Source organism: Lissotriton vulgaris, chromosome 9, assembly GCF_964263255.1.
Source record: "Lissotriton vulgaris chromosome 9, aLisVul1.2, whole genome shotgun sequence".
Lineage (NCBI taxonomy): Eukaryota > Metazoa > Chordata > Amphibia > Caudata > Salamandridae > Lissotriton > Lissotriton vulgaris.
Genome location: NC_141697.1, coordinates 1,189,642,126 through 1,189,661,677, shown reverse-complemented (window position 1 = coordinate 1,189,661,677; position 19,552 = coordinate 1,189,642,126).

The window sequence follows — 19,552 nt, the reverse complement described above, 5'->3', positions numbered from 1 at the left end:
CTGAAGGTAGGCGTGGCCTCAATTCCTCGCCGTCAATGGCGGCAAAATGTTTGTTTTTGCTTGTTCGGTGCAGCGAAGGGGTCGCTGTTTAGGCGTGTCTCGAGACCGTTGCGGAGGTGCCAGCCGGGTGAGTGCGCTTTTAAAAATACAAGTTATTCAATTAGTGACACAAGAAAAATACAATTTTAAAAATCGGTCGTCTCCCGGCTTCCGCCTCAGGAGATTTGCAGGGTTCTGATTACTTTGCGCTGTTGGCAGCGTTTTTGTACTGTGGCGGGTGGGCGTGGCCTGAAGGTAGGCGTGGCCTCAATTCCTCGCCGTCAATGGCGGCAAAATGTTTGTTTTTGCTTGTTCGGTGCAGCGAAGGGGTCGCTGTTTAGGCGTGTCTCGAGCCCGCTGCGGAGGTGCCAGCCGGGTGAGTGCGCTTTTAAAAATACAAGTTATTCAATTAGTGACACAAGAAAAATACAATTTTAAAAATGGGTCGTCTCCCGGCTTCCGCCTCAGGAGATTTGCAGGGTTCTGATTACTTTGCGCTGTTGGCAGCGTTTTTGTACTGTGGCGGGTGGGCGTGGCCTGAAGGTAGGCGTGGCCTCAGTTCCTCGCCGTCAATGGCGGCAAAATGTTTGTTTTTGCTTGTTCGGTGCAGCGAAGGGGTCGCTGTTTAGGCGTGTCTCGAGCCCGCTGCGGAGGTGCCAGCCGGGTGAGTGCGCTTTTAAAAATACAAGTTATTCAATTAGTGACACAAGAAAAATACAATTTTAAAAATCGGTCGTCTCCCGGCTTCCGCCTCAGGAGATTTGCAGGGTTCTGATTACTTTGCGCTGTTGGCAGCGTTTTTGTACTGTGGCGGGTGGGCGTGGCCTGAAGGGAGATCATTTTATCTCCGCTTTCTTGGCTTTTAAAGCCAAAAAAGCGGAGATAAACCCCCTTGATAATATGCCCCTATGTTTGTTATGGTTAGTTATGTGTAGGCCTGGACAAAATTTAAATTGCACCAGCGCAAATCAAAGAATTTCAGGAATTTTGTGTTATTGCTTGTCGTTCAAAATTCCTCAAATTACGCAATTGCCCTACATTGAGTAGTTACATGACATTTGTGGCAGTATTTGTTACTGTGAGCATACAGTAATAACAGGAACGGCCACAACGCAAGCAGCTGTTGCTCACTCCACTTGCGTTTTTAATGCTATTTTTTTACCACGAAATGCATCCTTCCGTCAAAAAGTGGCACAAGGATAAATTTCACAATAAAATATAGCGCTTACTGACAGATTCAGCTGGTATAATTACGCGTAGTTTCGCGTATTTGCGGAAACCATACAAATTGTACACACTCTTAATTATGTCATTGCTGTTTAAAGCACTCGTGGGGCGTATAAAATGGCCGTGCAGCATATGCATGTATCGATGACTGTAACATAACTCACCCAGGCGGATCTTTAGCCCTCCCCCTCTCGTGATTGACAAACCCACGAGCCATCACACTACCAGTGGACGCCCTTCTGCTACGGCAAGCACTGTAAGGGACTGTAGGAACATTGTTAGCCCCTGGCTTCTCTACAGCTAACTAGGGCCATCAGCCAAAGCTATTTAAACCAACAGGTCAATCTCTCACACCCCTAACCCACCACAATACGAAGCACCGTGTCAAGACAAGATACTCAACACAGTGCTGAGAAAGAGAGCGAAACCACACTTCATCAGCTTAATGACACAATTATTTAAAGCATTTAGATATTCAATGTATTCCACTGTATCTATGTTTCCAATTTTCTCTTTTAACTATTCCGCAAAATACATTCATGATATTAGTTGCAATAAAGGCAGGGTGACTTTTGTGTTCTTGGCATTTAAAAAAGATATGGCTCCCAGTAACTGGAGTTTAGTTGCTGTAAACCTGGACCTTGGAGATGCAAGCTACTTTTCTTAAATATCTGGATTCATTTGCCAACATGTCTATGCAAAACGTAGTTAAAGAACAAAGCATAAAAGTTCACCGACATTCAGTTTCCGACATGAGTGGTAACTTGGCTTGCTTGCTTCGACTCTGGAATTACAGCTGTGACGTAATTGCATATGGCGGGCCGTGACCTTGCCAAGGCCCTCGACAATAGTTCCAATCTGCTCTCCACTATTGGTGAACTAATTCCTTGGAGGATGCCTTTGGCTAAACCTTCTCTCATCTAGGAGGCATTAATTAGGGAGTGTCATTAGTGGCTGATGCTACCCCAGGCTCCCCCTTTGAACCCCAGACCTTCTCTTGCTACCCCCTGGTCTTTGGGGCATGAAGACAGCGACAGAAACTCAAAGTCAACTGGCCTCTAGGGGTCCTTCTCTAGGGGCCCAGCTTGTCTTTCCCTGGACCCTCAGCAGCAAAGTAAACATTGTTGAGTGTCTAAAAGAGAAACAGAGCCCAGCCTTGTAATGTCACTTTGAGGTCAAAGAGCCCATGTCACTTGTGCTTACCCGGGCATTTTCGTGAATTAATGTTTTGCCTTGTTTTGTATACAAAATTTTACTTTTCAATAATAAAAAATATTCTGAAATAAAAAAAAAAAAAAAAAAAGAAAGCCATGACTCTGGGCAAGGGATTGTGGGCGATTTAAATCTCCTCCACTCAGCCCTGTTATCTATCTCTCTCTCTGTCTCTCTCGCTCTTGCGTTCAGCTCTATGCCTCTCTCTCTTTCTCTCTCTTTCTCTCTCTCTCTCTCTCTCTCTCTCTCTCTCTCTCTCTCTTCTTCTTTCGCCTCTATGATTTTTTTTCTCTCTCCCGACTATTTTTCTTGAAAAAACCTACGGTTCCAAGTAAAGACATCGTTCCCTTTTCTGTTGCAATAAGAGACAAACATGTGGGGTTTATTTACAAGCCCCGTGCGCCACCCGTACGTCACTTTTCCCATGTTAGAAATTACGCAAAAGTGGAGCAAGGGCCTTGTAAATAAGCCCCGTTATGCTCCCTGGTATAGCTCATATTATGTTCTCTGAAGGTGGTGGGTGCAAGGTTGAACGGTTTTACACTACAAAAACATTATTAAATAGGTAGGGGTAATGGAAGAACCTAGGGAATACTCAGGTTACGCACCCTGAAAAAACTGAAAACACCCATAAACTATGAATTTGTGGGTATTAAAAAAAATCCATTTCGATTTACATTCCAACTTTCATACATACAATTAGTTCTAAAAATGTTGAGTACAACATCTGGAAAACTCCCATTTGGCCTTTAGTAGGAGTCTCTTGTATTGCTCGCAAACTCAAGTACAAGCTGCACTCAAGCAGGTGGACCTTTAATTCCAGATTGAGGCATAACACAACAAATCAAATACATTTAAATATTGTGAAGCACATTTGGCCCAACAAAAATGACGGACTGCCCTTGATTCGCAAACATGAAGGTTTATTGACAACTTACCAAATTACAAACTCGAATCATTCAAATTAGTCATAAATCACTAATCAATACATGAATGCATAAATCAATATGATTCAAAGCAATTCAAAATTGCAAATACAGAGACAAACTGCTTAGCGCAATTTAAAAAACAACAAGGTGATCGATGGAATGCTTGAATTAATCTTATCCAATCACTCGGGCCACATCCTAATCCTTCATTTTTAACCCACCATGCCACCTCAATAAGGACCAGCCATATGCAAATCTATCTTGACCCTTCACCTCATGGGAACAGTCCCGCCCAAACTGCTAGGCCAGGCCTCCCTGAACTGGAGCAAAAACAACCCATGACTAGTTTTGTCACGGTGATCCCGGGACCCTCATCTGGACATACCTGGTACAATTAGGGCATCAAATGCAAAAGCAACAAGGTTTTGGATGGAATTCTTGAATTAATCTAAGCCACTGCCAATAGCTCGGGCCACATCCTAACCCTTTGTTTTTTACCCACCATGCCACCTCAGTTTGGAACCAGCCATATGTAAATCAGTCTTGACCGTCCTCCTCTCAAGTCCAGCCCAACTGCCAGGCCAGGTCCTCCCTAAATTAGAACAAAAGCAAGTCAGGACCAGTTTCGCCCAAAGCAGAACAAAGTAGGCACTGTTCCCATTAAGACAAAGCCCCTAATTTGCTAAGCTAGAAAAGTTGAGTAAGTTGGAGAGAAGTCAGTAAGAAGGTGTCAGTATGAGAAGCCTTAAAAAACAAAATCAAATTAGTTAAAAAAGGATTCAGTCAAACAAGTGGGAAAGGGATTTGTCCAGGAGTCTAACTCTTTTGGGCGAGATCAAGAAAGGTGTCTCCTTTATGGAGAGTGGAAAGGGGCAACTGAACTAAATAACTCAGTAATGCATAGTGTAAATCTTTTCTTCTAGGAAGTGGTAACTCTTCCTATGAAGAGAACTAATCAAGATTAAACATGTTGCCATAACAAAGGTTTTAGTCTTTTTTGACAATCCCACACTGTGCAGAGATGGAGGGGTCGATTCCGATTCAGGACACAAATCCGTACGACGATTCGAATTCGTAGCCCTTTCCGTACGAATCGTACAAATCCGTCTCAATCGCGTAGTAAGATGATCCGTAGTAAAAAAATATGTCTGAATCGTTGCGAACCGTACAAAAAGCAAGGGAAAATCCATACGATACGGACCCTGAAAGTGTACCGTACGAATCATAAACATGCCGTATGACCAGACAAGTACGATCCGGACCGGAGAATGAATACCCGATTTGTACGGTAAACATCACGCATGAGCAATTTGTACGGAGAGCCACACAATCACATAGGGTACGGTTCGTGCACCCCATGATCTTAGCGGTACGGTTCGTACACCTACGATCATGGGGTATGGTTCGTACACCTCATGATCGAAGAGGTACGGTTCGTACACCCCATGATTGTAGGTGCACGAACCGTACCCCTAAGATCATGGGCTGTACGAACCGTACTGGGGGTCCGTTTTGCACGCATTTCGAGTCTAATTCTGTTTTTCCAGACGTTTTGAGCTCTCGCAAAAAAAGAGTCATACGGAGTGTTGACTGGACGAATCGTACTTGCTGGGTCGGAAAATGATGCTTCGATCCATACGGACATCGCGTACTGCACATTCCGAATGCGATTCGTACGGATTATTGAGTCGTACGGGCTTTGGTACGATTCGGACGGAGAACTGCTTTGGGTATGCATCGTACTACATCCTACGTCCAGTGACATTCGGGGATACGATTCTTACGGGAAAAATGCTCCGTACGGCTATTCGTACGGGATTTTACCGAATCGGAATCGGCCCCAGAATATCGATTAAAAAATATCGAATTGCCCAAATATTGTGGCAAAAATATTGTGGTTCAAGAATATCGATAGACAAAATATTGTGGTCAAGAATACCAATTTTGGGTGAGTAATATTGATGTTAAAAGTAGCAAAGTGTTGAACATTGTTTGCAAAAATATAGATGTTAAAAAAAAATTTTTTATTAATGTTATGTATTTTAAGATATATTTTAGGTTTGGGATACATATATAAGAATTGTTTGTATTTTCAATATATGCTAACTGTTTAGTTATTACATTTTCTTTGTTTAAATTTAGTGTTTTTAGTTCTGTAGGGAGTTGTGGGTTTATAGGGAAATAGGGTGGGAAGTAATTTAATTATAGTAAAAGTACTGAATAGTTTTTATTTATTAATATTTTTTAAATCGAGATGTTATACTGTTAAATGTGTAAATCATTTAATAAGTAGTTGTTAATTAATTTTAATGAATTAATAGGCAATTAATTATGTTAATTGTGTAATTATTTCTAGGTGTGTGTTGTGGTGCTTATAGGTGAAAATGATGGGAAAGGTGGGAAGTAATTTAGGGAATAAATAGTATAGATCGCCATTTCCCACAGCACGCCTACCACCCCCCCCCACAATATTACGATGGCAGGGGGTGCCCCAGAGGACGGAAAGACCATCCGCCATTTTTCCGCCTCTCGGACAGGTGACCGGGCAGAAGAGGGCTCCTATATGGTGGTGGTGTCTTCAAGACACAGCCATCCATATTAGGATGAATGTTGGACGTGCTTTCCATGGTGGTGTTGCCGCCTTGGCAAGGCATGCTGTTTCTGCCTTAGGGGCCAGTTGCGGGCCCCCAGGGTGTTCGGGGGTAGGGGGTGCACTCGGGGGGTACCAATGGATTGGTATGGACAAGGTGGCAGGCACTGAGAGGTGCCTGTCACCTTGTGCATGCCAATGCCCAACGTGCATTTACAGCATTGTGGGGGGCGGTGCTGTGAGCACTGCTGCCACAATTTTGTGAATGGGGGATGCCACCGCCATGATGGCAGTGGCATCCTAATGGCTACAGCTGGACCGCCGCACCTCTGGCGGACGGTCCCGTTTACCGTTTTGGCGGTGGGAGGTCAAATCGTAATAGAGTCCTTAGTTTTTAATTGATGAATTAATAATTAGTTGGTAAATAATTTTAATGAATTAATTGGCAATTAATCATGTTGATTGTGTAATTATTTTAGTTGTGTGTTGTGGTGTTTATAGATGAAAATGGTGGGAATTAATTTATTTTTAATTGATGATTTAATAATTAGTTGGTAATTAAAATGAATTAATTAGGTGATTAATTATGGTAGATGGTCAATTCATTTTAGTTGTGTGTTATGCATATTATACTGTTTAAAAATGCATATTCAATGAATGCTTATTAATTAGTTTTAATAATAATAATTTTTGTAATCATTATTAATTATATTAATTATGGAAATAAATGTAAATAAAAATGTTGACTTTTTTTAAATTGGTGTAGTCTTATAGGGTAGGAAAAAAATATATATATTAATGTTTTAAAAAAATGTTGTTAATATATGCTTCTTTTGAATATATATTGTTTATAAATGTATTTATTAATTTATTTTGGATAATAGTTGTACCTTTTTGTTATATGTAATTAATATATTTAATGTTAATGTTTAATATATTTATTCTGATATTTTTAAAATATTGTTTTTTTATATTTGAAGATTATTTACATTTTTTTCAATTGTTTACACTTTAATATGAATTGTTGTTTCTCTGCTATCCAACACTTTCGTTACTGTTGCACTCACTGAAGTGGGAATAGTAATTTTGACCCGTCCGCCATCCAGCACTTTCCCTACTTTTGTATTCATTGCAGTGGGAATAGTAATTTTTACCCCTCCGCTATCCAACACATTCCCTACTGTTGCATTCACTGGAGTGGGAATAGTAATTTTTACCCCTCCGCCGTCCAGCACTATCCCTACTGTTGCACTTATTGTAATTTTTACTCAAACTGTTCCCACAAGAGCCACTGTGAAGCACATTCTTCCTCCAGGAGCCAGTGGGAAGCACACTTTTCCTCCAGGAGCCAATGTGAAGCACACTCTTCCTCTCGGAGCAAGTGTGAAGCACACTCTTCCTTTCGGAGCCAGTGTGAAGCACACTCTTCCTCTCGGAGCCAGTGTGAAGCACTCTTCCCACATGAGCCAGTGTGAAGCACACTTTTCCCACATGAGCCAGTATGAAGCACACTCTTCCTACAGGAGCCAGTGTGAAGCACAATCTTCCTCTCGGAGCCAGTGTGAAGCACTCTTCCCACATGAGCCAGTGTGAAGCACACTTTTCCCACATGAGCCAGTATGAAGCACACTCTTCCTACAGGAGCCAGTGTGAGGCACACTCTTCCTCTCGGAGCAAGTGTGAAGCACACTCTTCCTCTCGGAGCCAGTGTGAAGCACACTCTTCCTCCAGGAGACAGTGTGAAGCACAATCTTCCCACATGGGCCAGAGTGAAGCACACTCTTCCTACAGAAGCAAAATGATTCACATATTCCTCCAGGAGCCAGTGTGAATTATACTCTTCCTCAAGAAGCCCGTGTGAAGCACAGTCTATCACAGGGCGCAGTGGGAAGCATACTCTTCCTACGGGAGCCAGTGTCAATTAAACACAATCTCCCTACAGGAGCCAGTGTGAAGCCCACTCCTCCTACAGGAGCCTGTGTGAAGCATGCTCTTCCCACATGAGCCAGTGTAAAGCACACTCTTCCTCTCGCAGCCAGTGTGAGGCACACTGTCCCTCTTGGAGCCAGTGTAAAGCACACTCTTCACACATGAGCCAGTGCAAAGCACATTCTTCCTCTGGGAGCCAGTGCAAAGCACACTCTTCCTCTGGGAGCCAGTGCGAAGCACACTTTTCCACCGAAAGCCAGTTTGAAGCACACTTTTGCCAAATGAGCCAGCGTGAAGCATCCTTTTCCCACAGGATCCGTGTGAAGCACACTCTTCCTCTGGGAGCCAGTGAGAAGCACACTCTTCCACCGGGAGCCAGTTTGAAGCACACTCTTCCCACATGAGCCAGTGTGAAGCACACTCTTCCCCTGGGAGCCAGTGTGAGGCACACTCTTCCTCTCGGAACAAGTGTGAAGCACACTCTTCCTCTCGGAGCCAGTGTGAAGCACACTCTTCCTCTCGGAGCCAGTGTGAAGCACACTCTTCCTATCGGAGCCAGTGTGAAGCACTCTTCCCACATGAGCCAGTGTGAAGCACACTTTTCCCACATGAGCCAGTATGAAGCACACTCTTTCACCGGGAGCCAGTGTGAAGCACACTTCCCACATGAGCCAGTGTGAATCACACTTTTCCTCCTGGGAGCCAGTGTGAAGCACACTCTTCCCACATGAGCCAGTGTGAAGCACACTCTTCCACCGGGAGCCAGTGTGAAGCACACTCTTCCCACATGAGCCAGTGTGAAGCACACTCTTCCTCTCGGAACCAGTGTGAAGCACTCTTCCCACATGAGCCAGTGTGAAGCACACTATTCCCACATGAGCCACTGTGAAGCGCACTCTTCCTCCAGGAGCCAGTGTAAAGCACACTCTTCCTCCAGGAGCCAGTGTAAAGGGTAAACAGACAAAATATCGACTACAAAATATTGAATGGACATAATATCGAGTACAAATATAGGCTGGACAGAATATCAACTGGACAGAATATAGACATCAAAAAAATAGTTTTGAAGGTAAGTAATGTAATATCGAATTTTAAAATATAGATAGTCAAAATATCGAAGTACATAATATAGGTTAATAAAAATGTCGAACATTTAATAATATTGAATTTGTTATAGTGTATTTTATGTGTTAAAAGTGTTTATTTATGTTATAATGTAATTTAATTAATGAATTTAATGTTATTTAAATTTTGCGTAATTTAATTCTGTAGCGGGTTGTGGGTTTAAAGGGGAATAGGGTGGGAAGAAATTAAATTATAACTAATTAAATATGTAAATGTATTTATTGGTATTTGTTTATAATTAATTGTTAATTAATTTTTATTTTGTAATTAATTACATTTTAATTGCCAATTACATTTATTTAATTGATTAATTGATAATTATGTTAATTTTACTAATTTATTTTCTGTAGTGGGTTGTGGGTTTATAGGGGAATAGGGTGGGAAGTAATTTAATTATAACTAATTACATATGTTACTTTTTTGTGTATATTTATTAGATTTTAATTGTTAAGTAACTTTTTAATTACTAATTAATTAATTGTTAATTTGCAATTAATTAGTATTAAAGATAACTAATTGTAATGATTAAATTAAATTAGTATTTGTAATTAATTATTATATTATATTAAATTGGTAATTACATTTAATTAATTTTTTTATAAATATTAATAGATATATATACTTTTAAATAATATATGAAGTATCTACTTTCCCTACTGTTGCAATCACTGGAGTGGGAATAGTAATTTTTACCCCTACGCTATCCAACGCTTTCCCTACTGTTGCACTCTCTGGAGTGGGAATAGTAATTTTTACCCCAATGCTATCCAACCCTTTCCCTACTGTTGCACTCTCTGGAGTGGGAATAGTAATTTTTACCTCTACGCTATCCAAAGCCTTACCTACTGTTGCACTTTCTGGAGTGTGAATAGTAATTTTAACCCCTACGCTATCCAACGCTTTCCCTACTGTTGCACTCTTTGGAGTGGGAATAGTAATTTTTACCCCTACGCTATCCAATGCTTTCCCTGCTGTTGCACTCTTTGGAGTGGGAATAGTAATTTTTACCCCTACGCTATCAAACACGTTCCCTACTGTTGCACTCTCTGGAGTGGGAATAGTAATTTTTACCTCTACGCTATCCAACGCCTTACCTACTGTTGCACTTTCTGGAGTGGGAATAGTAATTTTAACCCCTACGCTATCCAACGCTTTCCCTACTGTTGCACTCTTTGGAGTGGGAATAGTAATTTTTACCCCTACGCTATCCAACCCTTTCCCTACTGTTGCACTCTCTGGAGTGGGAATAGTAATTTTTACCTCTACGCTATCCAACGCCTTACCTACTGTTGCACTTTCTGGAGTGGGAATAGTAATTTTAACCCCTACGCTATCCAACGCTTTCCCTACTGTTGCACTCTTTGGAGTGGGAATAGTAATTTTTACCCCTACGCTATCCAACCCTTTCCCTACTGTTGCACTCTCTGGAGTGGGAACTGTAATTTTTACCTCTACGCTATCCAACGCCTTACCTACTGTTGCACTTTCTGGAGTGGGAATAGTAATTTTTACTCCTACGCTATCCAACGCTTTTCCTACTGTTGCACTCTCTGGAGTGGGAATAGTAATTGTTACCCCTACGCTATCCAAGGCTTTCCTTACTGTTGCACTCTCTGGAGTGGGAATAGTAATTTTTACCCCTACGCTATCCAATGCTTTCCCTACTGTTGCACTCTCTGGAGTGGGAATAGGAATTTTTACCCCTACGCTATCCAACGCTTTCCTTACTGTTGCACTCTCTGGAGTGGGAATAGTAATTTGTACCCCTACGCTATCCAACACTTTCCCTACTGTTGCACTCTCTGGAGTGGGAATAGTAAGTTTCACCCCTACGCTATCCAACCCTTTCCCTATTGTTGCACTCTCTGGAGTGGGAATAGTAATTTTTACCCCTACGCTATCCAACGCTTTCCCTACTGTTGCACTCTCTGGAGTGGGAATAGTAATTTTTACCCCTACGCTATCCAACGCTTTCCCAAATGTTGCACTCGCTGGAGTGGGAATAGTAATTTTACACTTCCGCTATCCTACGGTAATAATATTGGATATTTTTTAATTATATTATGTTACTATATATATATGTTTTAACAAATATGATTGTTAACATCTTTTTTATAACTTTAATTAATTATTTAAATATTATAAGGTGATTTAAGTATTTTTTAGTATATTTTAGTAAATAATTTTTTATTAATTTAATTTAACAATGCTTTTAATAAAGTCGATATTTTTACAAACTATATTTTTGTAAACAATATTTTTTCCTCGATATTTTTGTACTTACCTGTTTGTAGATACAAAGTCGATATTCTGTCTGTCGATATTTTTTCGCCTATATTTTTGGTAGTCAATATTATGTCCCTCGATAGTATGTCAGTGATCCAGTGTAAAGCATACGCTTCCTCCGGGAGTGAGCATGAAGCACACTCTTCCTCTAGGAGCCAGTGTAAAGCACACTTTCCCTACGGGAGCCACTGTAAAGCACACGCTTCCTCCGAGAGCGAGCGTGAAGTACACTCTTCCTCTAGGAGCCAGTGTGAAGCACACTTTTCCTACGGGAGCCACTGTAAAGCACACACTTCCTCTAGGAGCCTGTGTGACGCACATGCTTCCTCCATGAGCCAATGTGACACACACTCTTCCTCTAGGAGCCATTGAAAGGCATGCTCTTCCTCTCGGAGCCAGTGTGAAGCACGCTCTTCCTCTCGGAGCCAGTGTGAAGCACACTCTTCCTACAGGAGCCAGTGTGAAGCACACTCTTCCACCGGGAGCCAGTGTGAAGCACACTCTTCCCACATGAGCCAGTGAAGCACACTCTTCCCACATGAGCCAGTGAAGCACACTCTTCCCCTGGGAGCCAGTGTGAAGAACACTCTTTCCACATGATCCAGTGCGAAGCACACTCTTCCACCGGGAGCCAGAGTGAGGCACACTCTTCCCACATGAGCCAGTGTGAAGCACACTCTTCCCACATGAGCCACTGTGAAGCACACTTTTCCTCCGGGAGCAAGTGTGAAGAACACTCTTCCTCCAGCAGGAGCGAGTATAAAGCACACGCTTCCTCCGGGAGCCAGCATGAAGCACACTCTTCCTCCAGGATCCGTGTGAAGCACAATCCTCCTACAGGAGCCAGTGTGAGGCACGCTCTTCCCACATGAGCCAGTGTGAAGCACACGCTTCCCACATGAGCCAGTGTGAAGCGCACTCTTCCCACATGAGCCAGTGTGAAGCGCACTCTTCCCACATGAGCCAGTGCGAAGCACACTCTACCACCAAAAGCCAGTGTGAAGCACACTCTTCCAACGGGAGCCAGTGTGAAGCACACTCTTCCCACATGAGCCAGTGTGAAGCCCACTCTTCCTCCAGGATACGTGTGAAGCACGCTCTTTCCACATGATCCAGTGCAAAGCACACTCTTCCACCGGGATCCAGAGTGAAGCACACTCTTCCCACATGAGCCAGTGAAGCACACTCTTCCCCTGGGAGCCAGTGTGAAGAACACTCTTTCCACATGATCCAGTGCGAAGCACCCTCTTCCACCGGGAGCCAGAGTGAGGCACACTCTTCCCACATGAGCCAGTGTGAAGCACACTCTTCCCACATGAGCCAGTGTGAAGCACACTTTTCCTCCGGGAGCCAGTGTGAAGAACACTCTTCCTCCAGCAGGAGCGAGTATAAAGCACACGCTTCCTCCGGGAGCCAGCGTGAAGCACACTCTTCCTCTAGGATCCGTGTGAAGCACAATCCTCCTACAGGAGCCAGTGTGAGGCACGCTCTTCCCACATGAGCCAGTGTGAAGCACACGCTTCCCACATGAGCCAGTGTGAAGCGCACTCTTCCCACATGAGCCAGTGCAAAGCACACTCTTCCACCAAGAGCCAGTGTAAAGCACACTCTTCCAACGGGAGCCAGTGTGAAGCCCACTCTTCCTCCAGGATATGTGTGAAGCACACTCCTCCTACAAGAGCCTGTGTGAAGCACACTCTTCCCCTGGAAGCCAGTGTGAGGCACACTCTTCTCACGAGCCAGTTCGAAGCACACTCTTCCCACATGAGCCAGTGTGAAGCTCACTCTTCCTCCAGGAGCCAGTGTGACGCACACTCTTCCTATAGGATCCAGTGCGAAGCACACTCTTACTCTCGGAGCCAGTGTGAAGCACACGCTTCCCACATGAGCCAGTGTGAAGCGCACTCTTCCCACATGAGCCAGTGCGAAGCACACTCTTCCAACGGGAGCCAGTGTGAAGCACACTCTTCCCACATGAGCCAGTGTTGAGCGCACTCTTCCCACATGAGCCAGTGTGAAGCACACTCTTCCAACAGGAGCCAGTGTGAAGCACACTCTTCCCACATGAGCCAGTGTTGAGCGCACTCTTCCCACATGAGCCAGTGCGAAGCACACTCTTCCACCAAGAGCCAGTGTGAAGCACACTCTTCCAACGGGAGCCAGTGTGAAGCACACTCTTCCCACATGAGCCAGTGTTGAGCGCACTCTTTCCACATGAGCCAGTGTGAAGCACTCTCTTCCACCGGGAGCCAGAGTGAGGCACACTCTTCCCACATGAGCCAGTGTGAAGCACACTCTTCCCACATGAGCCAGTGTGAAGCACACTTTTCCTCCGGGAGCCAGTGTGAAGAACACTCTTCCTCCAGCAGGAGCGAGTATAAAGCACACGCTTCCCCCGGGAGCCAGCGTGAAGCACACTCTTCCTCTAGGATCCGTGTGAAGCACAATCCTCCTACAGGAGCCAGTGTGAGGCACGCTCTTCCCACATGAGCCAGTGTGAAGCACACGCTTCCCACATGAGCCAGTGTGAAGCGCACTCTTCCCACATGAGCCAGTGCAAAGCACACTCTTCCACCAAGAGCCAGTGTGAAGCACACTCTTCCCACATGAGCCAGTGTGAAGCCCACTCTTCCTCCAGGATACGTGTGAAGCACACTCCTCCTACAAGAGCTTGTGTGAAGCACACTCTTCCCCTGGAAGCCAGTGTGAGGCACACTCTTCTCACGAGCCAGTTCGAAGCACACTCTTCCTACAGGAACCAGTGTAAAGCACACTCTTCCCACATGAGCCAGTGTGAAGCTCACTCTTCCTCCAGGAGCCAGTGTGACGCACACTCTTCCTATAGGATCCAGTGCGAAGCACACTCTTACTCTTGGAGCCAGTGTGAAGCACACGCTTCCCACATGAGCCAGTGTGAAGCGCACTCTTCCCACATGAGCCAGTGCGAAGCACACTCTTCCACCAAGAGCCAGTGTGAAGCACACTCTTCCAACGGGAGCCAGTGTGAAGCACACTCTTCCCACATGAGCCAGTGTTGAGCGCACTCTTCCCACATGAGCCAGTGCGAAGCACACTCTTCCACCAAGAGCCAATGTGACGCACACTCTTCCTCTCGGAGCCAGTGTGAAGCACACTCTTCCAACGGGAGCCAGTGTGAAGCACACTCTTTCCACATGAGCCAGTGTGAAGCACACTCTTCCTCCAGGAGACAATGTGAAGCACACTCCTCCTACAAGAGCCTGTGTGAAGCACACTCTTCCTCCAGGAGACAATGTGAAGCACACTCCTCCTACAAGAGCCTGTGTGAAGCACACTCTTCCCCTGGAAGCCAGTGTGAGGCACACTCTTCCCACATGAGCCAGTGTGAAGCACACTCTTCCAACGGGAGCCAGTGTGAAGCACACTCTTCCAACGGGAGCCAGTGTGAAGCACTCTCTTCCTACAGTAGCCAGTGTGAAGCACTCTTCCCACACTAGCCAGTGTGAAGCACACTCTTCCTACAGGAGCCAGTGTGAAGCACACTCTTCCTACAGAAGCAAAATGATTCTCACATATTCCTACAGGAGCCATTGTGAAGCACACTCTTCCTCCAGGAGCCAGTGTGAAGCACGCTCTTCCTATAGGAGCCAGTCCGAAGTACGCTCTTCCTATAGGAGCCAGTGTGAAGCACACTCTTCCTATAGGAGCCAGTGTGAAGCACGCTCTTCCTATAGGAGCCAGTCCGAAGCACGGTCTTCCTATAGGAGCCAGTGTGAAGCACACTCTTCCTATAGGAGCCAGTGTGAAGCACGCTCTTCCTATAGGAGCCAGTCCGAAGCACGGTCTTCCTATAGGAGCCAGTGTGAAGCACACTCTTCCTATAGGAGCCAGTGTGAAGCACGCTCTTCCTATAGGAGCCAGTCCGAAGCACGGTCTTCCTATAGGAGCCAGTGTGCAGCAATCTATGTAGGAGTCTCCTTTATTAGTTAACAATTTCTCTGATAATGATTGAGATTCTCCTTTGCAATGAAATTGAGACATCCACCCGTGAAAAGACCATCACAATCTCACAAATTGACGGAAATACAGAGGAGTACAAAATGTTATGGTTAAAATGAGTTTATGATCCTCTCTTGCTGTAGTCTCCTGAAGTCAATATGCAAAATCCAGGCATTTGTCTTTAGGGCTTTTCAATATTCAGTTTTTCAGCTGTCTTCCTCCCTGGGGTTGAGTTTCAAATTAGCCTGCAGAGCACATTGATTTCCATACACGTGCCATGCGCTGTGCAATTCATTACCGTCCCGGTGGGCAAGATCACCGGTTAATCCAGTCACTTCCCTCCAAAAGGGAATTATGTTCTCATTCTTTGCTGATGATGTATAAGAAATTTTGAGTTATTTAGATTGATGACGGGGCTCAATCCCACAGCTTGAAAAAATATAATTCGTTTTAAACAGTATTTATTTCATTTTTCTTCTTTTATGGATGGGCAATTTTCTATCACAAGGGAGATCCCTTTCCAAATTCTGATGGAACTCTTATGTAAAAGAGAGGCATGATTCTGGTTTACTGCTGCAAGCTTTGATACACATGAAGAGAAGAGGTTTTTCATCAGCCAGAGACCTGACATTCACTTGTGGGAGGTGGACCAAGGTGTCCGCAGAAGCAGTTTATCATCAGAGGCATGTCAGCGACAGCGCAGTCCGTTGGGGATATCCATGCAGGCGGCGGAGTGATGGACATGCAGGGTACAATGCAGGCTTTTTACAGATAAACATCAAGTGCTGGAAGCAGAAGAAGGAGGCGGGCAGACACAATCCCTGGAGCTCAGTGGGTAGCATTGAAGGCGTGAGAACAATCACCTTCAATGGAAGCGAGCCCCCTAGTGGTCAATCCATTGTCTAAAACACAGAGAAGGATTCAGATGGGCCACAACACACCCCACAACCAGTGATCTGGGCATGTTTTTACCCATCACTGAGAAATGTGACATTGTGAGAAAGATCACCAGATGAGATTTGGGTAGAGATTGATAGCTTCGTTTATGAACTAAAGATTAAAGATAGTTTCCAAAATGTGTGTGATTTAGGAAGACAGCTTTGTATACTGCAAATCAATCTGGTGCATTGGCCCCAGTTAGAGAGATGATTCAGGAATAGATTTGCTTAGTACATAAAATGATACGCTGCAAAAGTTAGTACATAAAATGATTCACTGCAACATTTCCCAAACAGTGTAGGCCAAGTTGACCCAGACAGACTGACAATCACGGGCAGATAATCACAGGTGATTTGCCGCGCTTTATAAATCATTGATTGACAGAGCCTAAGCTGGAGCGCGTGCACATCACAACTCTTGGCCTTTGTCTGCCTTCCTTTAACATGTAATTACCCAGGTAGGATAAAGCTGAACACCTAAAGCAGTTGTCACCGCAGGGCTATGTGTGATTTTCATGACTTGAGAGGCTGGGTATTGCTGATGCTTCATCCACATGCATTTCTTTGAATTAACACATTGATTGAATCAGAGACGTTTTAAGGCCAGGGCAAAGTGGGCTCTAGTGGGGGGGGGGGGGGGAATTAGCCATTCAGGGGGGCCCAGATAGAGTCAGCTTTGTTCTACGATAGTCTTGCCCTTATCACCTTGAATAATTCTCAAACAGGTTGTTTTAAATGCTGTTTTCCTTCATTTACTTTTAATGTGGCTGATGTGTGACAGTCTATTACAGACATTTTGCAGAGAAATTTGTTTATGTTTCATGCAGCATTCATGATTCGATGTTTTAATTTCGATGGTATAGAATATCGATGTGCAATAATATCGATAGACAGAATATCGATATTAAGGTATTATGTAACTAATATCGAAATTGTGTTTAGTGTTATGTATTTTTTTATGTTGTTTATATCTTTGTTAAACATGTTTTTTAATGTATGTTTAGAAATTAGTAATTTTGTTTACATTTTGCGTTATAGTATCAGAGCTGGTTGTGGGTTTATAGGGGAATAAGGTGGGAAGTAGTTTAATTATAATTAATTATTATATATTTTTAAATATTTTTGATTATTAAATAGTTATTAATTAATATTTAATTGGTAATTAATTTTTATTAATTAGTTAATTAAATTAATTAGTTAATGTAGTAATATTTATTATTTTTTGTTATTGTTAATTAATAATTGATTGGTAATTAATTATTATTAAGTGATTAAATGACAATTACATTTTTTATGTGATTTATTTATGTGTAGTGGGTTGTGTGTTTATAGGGGAATAGAGTGACATAATTAAATTAAATTAATTAAAGAGATTTTATTTATTTATTGGTATTTATTGGTAATTAATTGTTAATTAAGTAATTCTTTTTTTAATTATTTCATAATATTATTATAAACAATTTATTAATAAATAGTGTTTATTCTTGTAAATATCTTGTTAATTATTAATTGGTAATTAATTAATAATTTGTCATTAATATGTGTTAATTAGTTAATTAATAATTACACCAATGTAATAATATTAATTGTTATTAATTGATTAATTGATATTTATATTAATTGTGTTTTTTTGTTTGCGAAGTGTCTGTATGTTAAATGGGGAGTAGTGTGGGAAGTAATTTTTACCCCCATGCTATCCAATGCTTTCCCTACTGTTGCACTCTCTGGAGTGGGAATAGTAATTTTTACCCCTACGCTATCCAACGCTTTCCCTACTGTTGCACCCTCTGGAGTGGGAATAGTAATTTTTACCCCTACGCTATCCAACGCTTTCCCTGCTGTTGCCCTCTCTGGAGTGGGAATAGTAAGTTTTTACCCCTACGCTATCCAACACTTTCCCTACTGTTGCACTCTCTGGAGTGGGAATAGTAATGTTTACCACTAGGCTATCCAACGCTTTCCCTACTGTTACACCCTCTGGAGTGGGAATATTAATTTTTTACCCTACGCTATCCAACGCTTTCCCTACTGTTGCACCCTTTGGAGTGGGAATAGTACTTTTTAACCCTACGCTATCCAACGCTTTCCCTACTGTTGCACACTCTGGAGTGGGAATAGTAATTTTTACCCCAACGCTATCCAACGCTTTCCCTACTGTTGCACCCTCTGGAGTGGGAATAGTAATTTTTACCCCTACGCTATCCAACGCTTTTCCTACTGTTGCAATATGTGGAGTAAGTATATATATTAATTTATATGTAGAGTTTTTAATTTATTTTAAATGTATATGTATTAGTTATTTTTTAAATATGTTTTAATGTTTATATTTATAATTTGTTAAATTATATATATTTTAAAATTATTTTTACATTATTATTAATACATTTTAAAAAACGATATTTTTAACTTCCATATTTTTGTACTACGATATTTTTTCCAATATTTTTGTACTTACCTTTATGTAGATAGAACTCCGATATTTTTGATGTCGATATTTTTGTGTCGATGTTTTTGTATGTCTATATTCTGTCTGTCGATAATATGTCATAGATTCGTTAGCGCCAGCGCACTACTTTTTTTTGCCTCCACTTGTTTTGTTAGTTTTCTGCTTATGTTCAGATCTCTGCTCCATATCTCCAAGCACCGCCCCACATGCTTTTCATTAACCTGTTGTCCTTGTTGCCCTTAGCCCTTCCCTCCCATCTTCATGCTCTCCGAGTAGTAAATTCCTAACTCTCACCCCCTATTGTCTGTGTTGACCACCTCCCTCATCCCTCCACCTCTCCCTTTTCTGGGTGTGTGGTGTTTTTCCTTTCTTTACTAAATTGTACTTTTTATTTGAGAAACGTTGGGAGACGCGCAAACATTCACTCTTACCTCCTAATTCCACAGTATGTTAGCGAGAGGACGGCAACTGCCAGAGGTCTCATGTGCTCCTGCTGATACAGCGCACACGCAGAGTCAATGAAACAGAGACAGCACATTCACTTCACAGTAGCAATGGCAAGAATAAATCCTTGCTCTATGGGCACGCTTTCAATTCAGCACGCTGGTCAATTACAACTGTATGCCTTGAGCTGAGAGCCAAGGATCCGATCAGCCACAAACAGCACTGGCCACTATGGCTGCTTTTATGTTTATTACTGGCTGCATGCTTAAGATTCCTATCTTGAGTTCATGTCAACAGTTGACTTTGTAGTCATTCTTTCATGCACGTTTAACTCTTTGCAGTTTTAGATAGTGCAAACTCAACCCAAATGTATTGGAGCGCTTTTCATGAGCACCAGTTACATTACACA